Raw genomic sequence first — 8,991 nt, 5'->3', positions numbered from 1 at the left:
GTATGAGCAATAAATGCCTCTAAACAGCTTGGAGAGAAAACCCTTTTCACAGATTTAATCATGCAATATTAGGCCTGCTGATTATTTCTCCGTATCAATTGACAGCCCACGTGCTACTGGACATGCAGTTTTCTGCAAAGGTGTAACCAGTGGGAGAATCTTAATTGCATACTCCTCGCGTCCTCTCTCCTCACCTCTTTCTCAAAACACATTGGATGAGAAAGCCAGAGATCCCGCCCCTCTGATCTTCTTCGCCAATGGGTTTTGAGGAGTCGAGGAGCGAGGATGCGAGCAATTGGAATTTCCCAGAGCCTGCGAGACAGCAGTGCCTAATCAGACATGCCCGTGTTCGTCATGGTTCTTATAGGCAAAGTGAAATGACAAAATATGCTTGTGGTGCCCGTAGCTCAAATTATATGTAACACCATAAAACAAAATACAAATGTAAGAAGAGCACAACAAAATAGATACAAAAAAAGATTTTGCCGGTGCCTTTTCATTTTAAAAACAAGTGGTAAAACAGTGCTTTCTAACGGCACTGAACCAAAACAGTGGCACGCGAACGAAGCAACACTTTCAAGTGGGCAAAACCATTCATCTTGGCGAAGGGGGAGAGGCTGCAAAATGCAATCTGTTAATTATGTATATACTGAACAAAATATAAAATGCAACATGCAACAATTTCAAAGATTTTACTGAGTTACAGTTCATAGAAGAAAAATAGGTCAACTGAAATAAATTCATTAGGCCCTAATCTATGGATTTCACATGACTGGGCAGGGGCGCAACATGGGTGGCCCTGGGAGGGTATACCCCACCCACTTAGGAGCCAGGTCCACCCACTGGGGAGCCAGGCCCAGCCAATCAGAATGAGTTTTTTTCCACAAAAAGGGCTTTATTACGGACAGAAAATCTCCTCAGCACCCCCCTCCCCCTCCTCAAACGATCCTGCAGGTGAAGAAGCTGGATGTGGAGGACCTGAGCTGACGTGGTTACACGTGGTCTGCGGGTGTGAGGTCGGTTGGACATACTGCCAAATTCTCTAAAAAGACGCTGGAGGCGGCTTATGGTAGAGAAATTAACATTCAATTCTCTGGCAACAGCTCTGTTGGACATTCCTGCAGTCAGCATGCCAATTGCATGTTCCCTCAAAACTTGAGATATCTGTGGCATGGTGTTGTGTGACTATGAACTGCACATTTTAGAGTGGCCTTTTATTGTCCCCAGCACAATGTGCACCTGTGTAATGATCATGCTGTTTAATCAGCTTCTTGATATGCCACACCTGTCAGGCAGATAGATTATCTAGGCAAAGGAGAAATGCTCACTAACAGGAATGCACAAAATTTGAGAGAAATAAGCTTTTTGTCCATATGGAACATTTCTGAGATCTTTCATTTCAGCACATGAAAAATGGGACCAACACTTTACATGTTGCATTTATATTTTTGTTCAGTATATAATATATAAAATGGCCATATCGATTTTAATACGGACTAGCTCAAATTATTACTAATCCTTGAAAATGACTAATTACCCAATGGATCATGATACTTTACTGGTAAAAAAGTGGGGGTGCAAAAACATTAGTTTGCACCCCAATTTGAAAGTGGGGATGCAGCTGCTCCATTACTCAGACACCTATGAGTATGTTGCTTTCAGATTTTACTGGATGGTGGGGAACTTGTAGCATGATTTTGCCCACACTAGTCTCTATTTAAGACTCACATTTTTTAATTTTACCTTTATAAAAAACTAGGCAAGTCAATTTAGAACAAATTCTTATTTTCAATGACAGCCTAGGAACAGTGGGTTAACTGCCTTGTTCAGGGGCAGAACAACAGATTTGTACCTTGTCAGCTCAGGGATTTGAACTTGCAACCTTTCAGTTACTAGTCCAACGCTCTAACCAGCAGGCTACCCTGCCGACCTCACGGTCAATTGGTCCAGGTCGAGGCACCCATTTAGTCAAACCATGAAGGGTTACACCACTGGGTTTCGATTTCACCTAGAAAGCAGAATGCTACAATTAGAATCTGCGCCATCTGTGACTAGACACTTTGAAATGTATTCACTAAATTCATACCCTCTGGTATTCACTACATTTACTTGTTGTCTGGGTGTACAACACTATGTAGAATAACATCCTCAATCCGCATAATCCCCTCAAAGATCTCAGATACTTTTCAGTAAGATGTTAGGAACCATCTGTCCAGTTATACAGTGTGATAATGAAGGTGATTCCTCAGAGAGAGGTTTTGTTGGGAAGCGTCCTCAGAGGACATTATTCTAGATGACTGACTCAGGGGTCTGTCTATGCCATTAGGCTGTCAAAACTGTGCAAGATGCAGCCTGCCTGGGCAATGCAAAAGAAAATATCATATTGAAACCAATGGTAGTTGTGAATCTGTCTGTGTCAGAGTGTATCTGTTCATGTGTGTATGACTAAGGCTCCATGTGTAAGCGCTTATTCATGTGTGTGGGCTTATTCATGTGTGTCTATGAGTGAGAGAGAATTTACTGATTTTCCATACGCCATCTCTCCCCTGACTTGAGAGCGAGACTGAGCGGCCCCACCACCCAATACCAACTGTGCTACATTAGCTCCCTCCTGTGCCTATTCAGGGGTGCTGCTCCACTTGCACACAGATCTATGATCAATGTTCATAAGATGTTGTTTTTTTTAACTTCACATTCACTTTCAATCCAATAGGTTCATCACCTGGAGTTTATGTGGTGTAGGCTTACAATAACAATGATTGTAACTCATACCTGGCTGTTGAAGTGTCCAAAAAAGTGTCTCCTCTGCTGGTCCATAGATATCTGCCATGTCAAATGTTGTCAGGCCAGCATAAACATAGGCTTGCGTCACGTGCACTGAAATAGGAAAAGGGTTTTGATAAGAACTACTCCAGAAATACAAGTAGAGTAAAATAAGGCTAATAATTAGGCAGCATCAACAAACAAAATATATTTTATTTTATCAAAATATATTTTATATTTGAGATTTTTCAATGTAGTCACCCTCTGCCTTGATGACAACTTTGCTCACTCTTGGCATTCTCACAACCAGCTTCATGAGGTAGTCACCTGGAATGCATTTCAATTAACAGGTGTGCCTTGTTAAAAGTTCATTTGTGGAATTTCTTTCCTTCTTAATGCATTTGAGCCAATCAGTTGTGTTGTGACAAGGTAGGGGTGGTATACAGACCAAGTCCATATTATGTCAAGAATAGCTCAAATAAGCAAAGAGAAATGACAGACCATCATTACTTCAAGACATGAATGTCAGTCAATACGGAACATTTCAAGAACTTTGAAAGTTTCTTCAAGTGCAGCCGCAAAAACCATCAAGCGCTATGATGAAACTGGCTCTCGTGAGGACCGCCACAGGAAAGGAAGACCCAGAGTTTCCTCTGCTGCAGGGGATAAGTTCATTAAAGTTAACAGCCTCAGAAATTGCAACCCAAATAAATGCTTCACAGAGTTCAAGTAACAGATACATCTCAACATCTACTGTTCAGAGGAGACTGTGTGAATCAGGCCTTCATGGTCGAATTGCTGAAAAAAAAACACTACTAAAGGACACCAATAAGAAGAAAAGACGTGCTTGGGCCAAGAAACACGAGCAATGGACATTAGACTGGTGGAAATCTGTCCATTTCTCTGATGAGTCCAAATTTTAGATTTTTGGTTCCAACCGCCGTGTCTTTGTGAGATGCAGAGTAGGTGAACGGATGATCTCCACATGTGTGGTTCCCACCATGAAGCATGGAGGAGGAGGTGTGATGGTGTGGGGGTGCTTTGCTGGTGACACTGTCTGTGATTTATTTAGAACTCAATGCACACTTAACCAGCATGGCTACCACAGCATTCTGCAGCGATACGCCATCCCATCTGGTTTGCGCTTAGTGGGACTATCCTTTGTTTTTCAACAGGACAATGACCCAAAACACACCTCCAGGCTGTGTAAGGGCTATTTGACAAAGATGGAGAGTGATGGAGTGCTACATCAGATGACTTGGCCTCCACAATCACCCGACCTCAACCCAATTGAGCTGGTTTGGACCGCAGAGCAGCCAACAAGTGCTCAGCATATGTGGGAACTCCTTCAAGACTGTTGGAAAAGCATTCCTTATGAAGCTGGTTGGGAGAATGCCAAGAGTGTGCAAAGCTGTCATCAAGGCAAAGGGTGGCTACTTTGAAGAATCTAAATATAAAATATATTTTGATTTGTTTAAACACTTTTTTGATTACTAAATGATTCCATATGTGTTATTTCATAGTTTTGATGTCTTCACTATTAATCAACAATGTAGAAAATAGCAAAAATAAAGAAAAACCCTTGAATGAGTGGGTTTGTCCAAACTTTTGACTGGTACTGTATGTGTTTACAGTTGAAGTCAGAAGACTACATACACCTTAGCCAAATACATTTAAACTCAGTTTTTCACAATTCCTTACATTTAATCCTAGTAAAAATTCCCTGTCTTAGGTCAGTTAGGATCACCACTTTATTTTAAGGATGTGAAATGTCAGAATAATAGTAGAGAGTGATTTATTTCAGCTTTAATTTCTTTCATCACATTCCCAGTGGGTGAGAAGTTTACAAACACTCAATTAGTATTTGGTAGCATCGCCTTTAAATTGTTTAACTTGGGTCAAACGTTTCGGGTAGCCTTCCACAAGCTTCCCACAATAATTTGGGTGAATTTTGGCCCATTCTTCCTGACAGAGCTGGTGTAACAGAGTTGGGTTTGTAGGCCTCCTTGCTCGCACACACTTTTTCAGTTCTGCCCACAAATCTTCTATAGGATTGAGGTCAGGGCTTTGTGATGGCCACTCCAATACCTTGACTTTGTTGTCCTTAAGCCATTTTGCCACAACTTTGGAAGTATGGTTGGGGTCATTGTCCATTTGGAAGAGCCATTTGCGACCAGGCTTTAACTTCCTGACTGATGTCTTCAGATGTTGCTTCTATATATCCACAGAATTTTCCTGCCTCATGATGCCATATATTTTGTGAAGTGCACCAGTCCCTCCTGCAGCAAAGCACCCCCACAACATCATGCTGCCACTCCCCGTGCTTCACGGTTAGGATGGTGTTCTTCAGCTTGCAAGCATCCCCGCTTTTCCTCCAAACAAAACAATGGTCATTATGGCCAAACAGTTCTATTTTTGTTTCATCAGACCAGAGGACATTTCTCCAAAAAGTATGATCTTTGTCCCTGTGCAGTTGCAAACCGTAGTTTTTTTTTTATGGCGGTTTTGGAGCAGTGGCTTCTTCCTTGATGAGCGGCCTTTCAGGTTATGTCGATATAGGACTAGTTTTACTGTGGATACAGATACTTTTGTACCGGTTTCCTCCAGCATCTTCACAACGTCCTTTGCTGTTGTTCTGGGATTGAGTTGCACATTTCACACCAAAGTACGTTCATCTCTAGGAGACAGAACGCATCTCCTTCCTGAGCGGTATGACGGCTGCGTGGTCCCATGGTGTTTATACTTGTGTACTATTGTTTGTATAGATGAACGTGGTACCTTCAGGCATTTGGAAATTTCTCCAAAGGATGAACCAGACTTGTGGAGGTCTGCAATTTTTTTCTGAGGTCTTGACTGATTTCTTTTGATTTTCCCATGATGTCAAGCAAAGAGGCACTGCATTTGAAGGTAGGCCTTGAAATACATCCATGGGTACACTTCCAATTGACTCAAATGATGTCAGTTAGCCTATCAGAAGCTTCTAAAGCAATGACATTATTTTCTGGAATTTTCCAAGGTGTTTAAAGGCACAGTAATCTTAGTGTATGTAAACTTCTGACCCACTGGACTTGTAATACAGTGAATTATAAGTGAAATATAAGTGGAAAAATTACTTGTGTCATGCACAAAGTAGATGTCCTAACCAACTTGCCATAACTATAGTTTGTTAACAAGAAATTTGTGGAGTGGTTGAAAAACAAGTTTTAATGACTCCAACCTAAGTGTATGTAAACTTCCGACTTCAATTGTATGTATGTATGTATATATGTATGTATGTATATATATATACAGTTGAAGTCAGAAGTTTACATAAATATTGCATTTACATAAGTATTCAGACCCTTTACTCAGTACTTTGTTGAAGCACCTTTGGCAGCGATTACACCCTCGAGTCTTCTTGGGTATGACGCTACAAGCTCGGCACACCTGTGTTTGGGGAGTTTCTCCCATTCTTCTCTGCAGATCCTCTCAAACTCTGTCAGGTTGGATCGGGAGCGTCGCTGCACAGCTATTTTCAGGTGTTTCCAGAGATGTTCAGTTGGGTTCAAGTCCAAGCTCTGGCTGGGCCACTCAAGGACATTCAGAGACCTGTCCAGAAGCCACTCCTGCGTTGTCTTGGTTGTGTGCTTAGGGTTGTTGTCCTGTTGGAAGGTGAACTTTCACCCTAGTCTGAGGTCCTGAGCACTCTGGATCAGGTTTTCATCAAGGATCTCTGTACTTAGCTCCGTTCATCTTTCCCTCGATCCTGACTAGTCTCCCAGTCCCTGCCGCTGGAAAACATTCCCACAGCATTCTTTTTTTTAAATGTAACCTTTATTTCAGCCTCCCTGTGGCTCAGTTGGTAGAGCATGGTGTTTGCAATGGTGTTTGCAACGCCAGGGTTGTGGGTTCGATTCCCACGGGGGGCCAGTATGGGGAGAAAAAAAAAATTATGAAATGAATTGAAATGTATGCATTCACTACTGTAAGTTGCTCTGGATAAGAGCATCTGCTAAACGACTAAAATGTAAATGTCATTTGATGCTGCCACCACCATGCTTTACCGTAGGGATGGTGCCAGGTTTCCTTCAGATGTGACGCTTGGCATTCAGGTCAGAGAATCTTGTTTCCCATGGTCTGAGAGTTCTTTAGGTGCATTTCAGCAAACTCCAAGCGGGCTGTCATGTGCCTTTTACTGAGGATTGGCCTCTGTCTGGTCACTCTACTATAAAGGCCTGATTGGTGGAGTGCTGCAGAGATGGTTGTCCTTCTGGAAGGTTCTCCCATCTCCACAGAAAGACTCTGGAGCTCTGTTAGAGTGACCATCAGGTTCTTGGTCACCTCTCTGACCAAGGCCCTTCTCCCCCGATTTCTTCAGTTTGGCCGGGCGGGCCAGCTCTAGGAAGAGTCTTGGTGGTTCCAAACTTCTTCCATTTAAGAATGATGGAGGCCACTGTGTACTTGGGAACCTTCAATGATGCAGACATTTTTTGGTACGCTCCCCCAGATCTGTGCCTCGACACAATCCTGTCTTGGAGCTCTACAGACAATTCCTTCGACCTCACGGCTTGGTTTTTGCTCTGACATGCACTGTCAACTGTGGGACCTTATATATAGACAGGTATGTGTCTTTAAAAAATCCTGTCCAATCAATTGAATTTACCCCAGGTGGACTCCAATCAAGTTGTAAAAACATCTCAAGGATGATCAATGATAACAGGATGCACCTGACCTCATTTTCGAGTCTCATAGCAAAGGGTCTGAATACTTACGTAAAGAAGGTATTTCTGTTTTTTATTTTTATAATATTTGCAAATATTTCTAAAAACCTGTTTTTGCTCTGTCATTTTGGGGTATTGTGTGTAGATTGATGTGGGGAAAAAACAATGTAATCCATTTTAGAATAAGGCTGTAATGTAACAAAATGTGGGAAAAGTCAAGGGGTCTGAATGGATGGTTCGAGCCCTGAATGCTGATTGTCTGAAAGCCGTGGTATATCAGATCATATACCATGGGTAAAATTACAATTTACTTGTATAATTACGTTGGTAACCAGTTTATAATAGCAATAAGGCACCTCAGGGGTTTGCATCATGCCCTTAGCCATGGTATATTGACCATATATCCGCCATATACCACACCTCCTCGGGTCTTATTGCTTAAGTACCCATGTTTCCCATTCATACTGTATGGAAAACTGGCTAACAGATGGTGTGGGACACTCACTCATGTAAGACAGACATTAGCTAGACACTTTTGATCTGAAAACGTGTGAACAAATTAGATTTTGGAGTGACATATCACTTTAAGTTTACCAACAGCCACATGCAGTTCAGGATGGGGCAGATCTCCCAGCCTAACTTTGGGCCCTTGAGCCATCCTAAAAGAAAATGCGGTATAGTCAACATAATGCATTCCATACTCAATGAAACCACTTTCTTGTTCAAATGCATTTCGTTGTGTGCTTATCTGTTTAACTGACATCATGACTAATAAAGAAAGAAACGATAGCAAGCTGGTTCATTTAATACCTTTACATTCATCGTACGGTTGTTAATACGTCCAGCAGTTTAGCTGTTTTAACTCAAACAACAAAATACAAAAGGTATATTGCAACATTTTCCACTCTAAGGGTCATGTACGTTTCTTTTCGAACTCATTCATGTGTGCTAAATCTTTGCTACCAGTAACTGTAATAAATAAAACTTTACAAAACATTTTGCGCAGTTTACGCAAGGCTGATGGTTGTTCTCGACCAATGGTTGACTTCAACAGAGATCTGAATATAATGACGAGATGCTAATGTCTCCGCCCTAACAATGGGAGTCGTTGTCCCAATTGCGCGAAGGCAGGCGACAAGGACCACGTTTACATGCGCACATTCCGGATAGTAAACTCTAATTCGGGATAAACTGTTTACAGGCACATTTGATATCCCGCTGACGAGTATCCCTGTATGCATGAATTAACAGAATATTCCTAATTTAGGTTAATGTGGGTTAAATGGAATATTAACTGAAATACGGACACTGACTGTAGGCCTATAACCTTCCACATGTAGGGTAATATAATATTAACTCCTGCAGAATTGTACATTTCTTGCAGTTGGCCTAGAATTATACAACAGATTTTTATTTTGTCTCGGGAACTGAAGAAATACTATTTATTTATTTCCGAATCTCTTGAAAAAATGCAAATGCAGGTGTAACTTATCTTTGACACTGTTGTGCAAGTACAGTATTTCAACCA

This window comes from Salmo salar, chromosome 15 (assembly GCF_965601325.2).
Source record: "Salmo salar chromosome 15, fSalSal1, whole genome shotgun sequence".
Classification (NCBI taxonomy): Eukaryota; Metazoa; Chordata; class Actinopteri; order Salmoniformes; family Salmonidae; genus Salmo; species Salmo salar.
Note: the sequence above shows the minus strand (reverse complement) of the source record.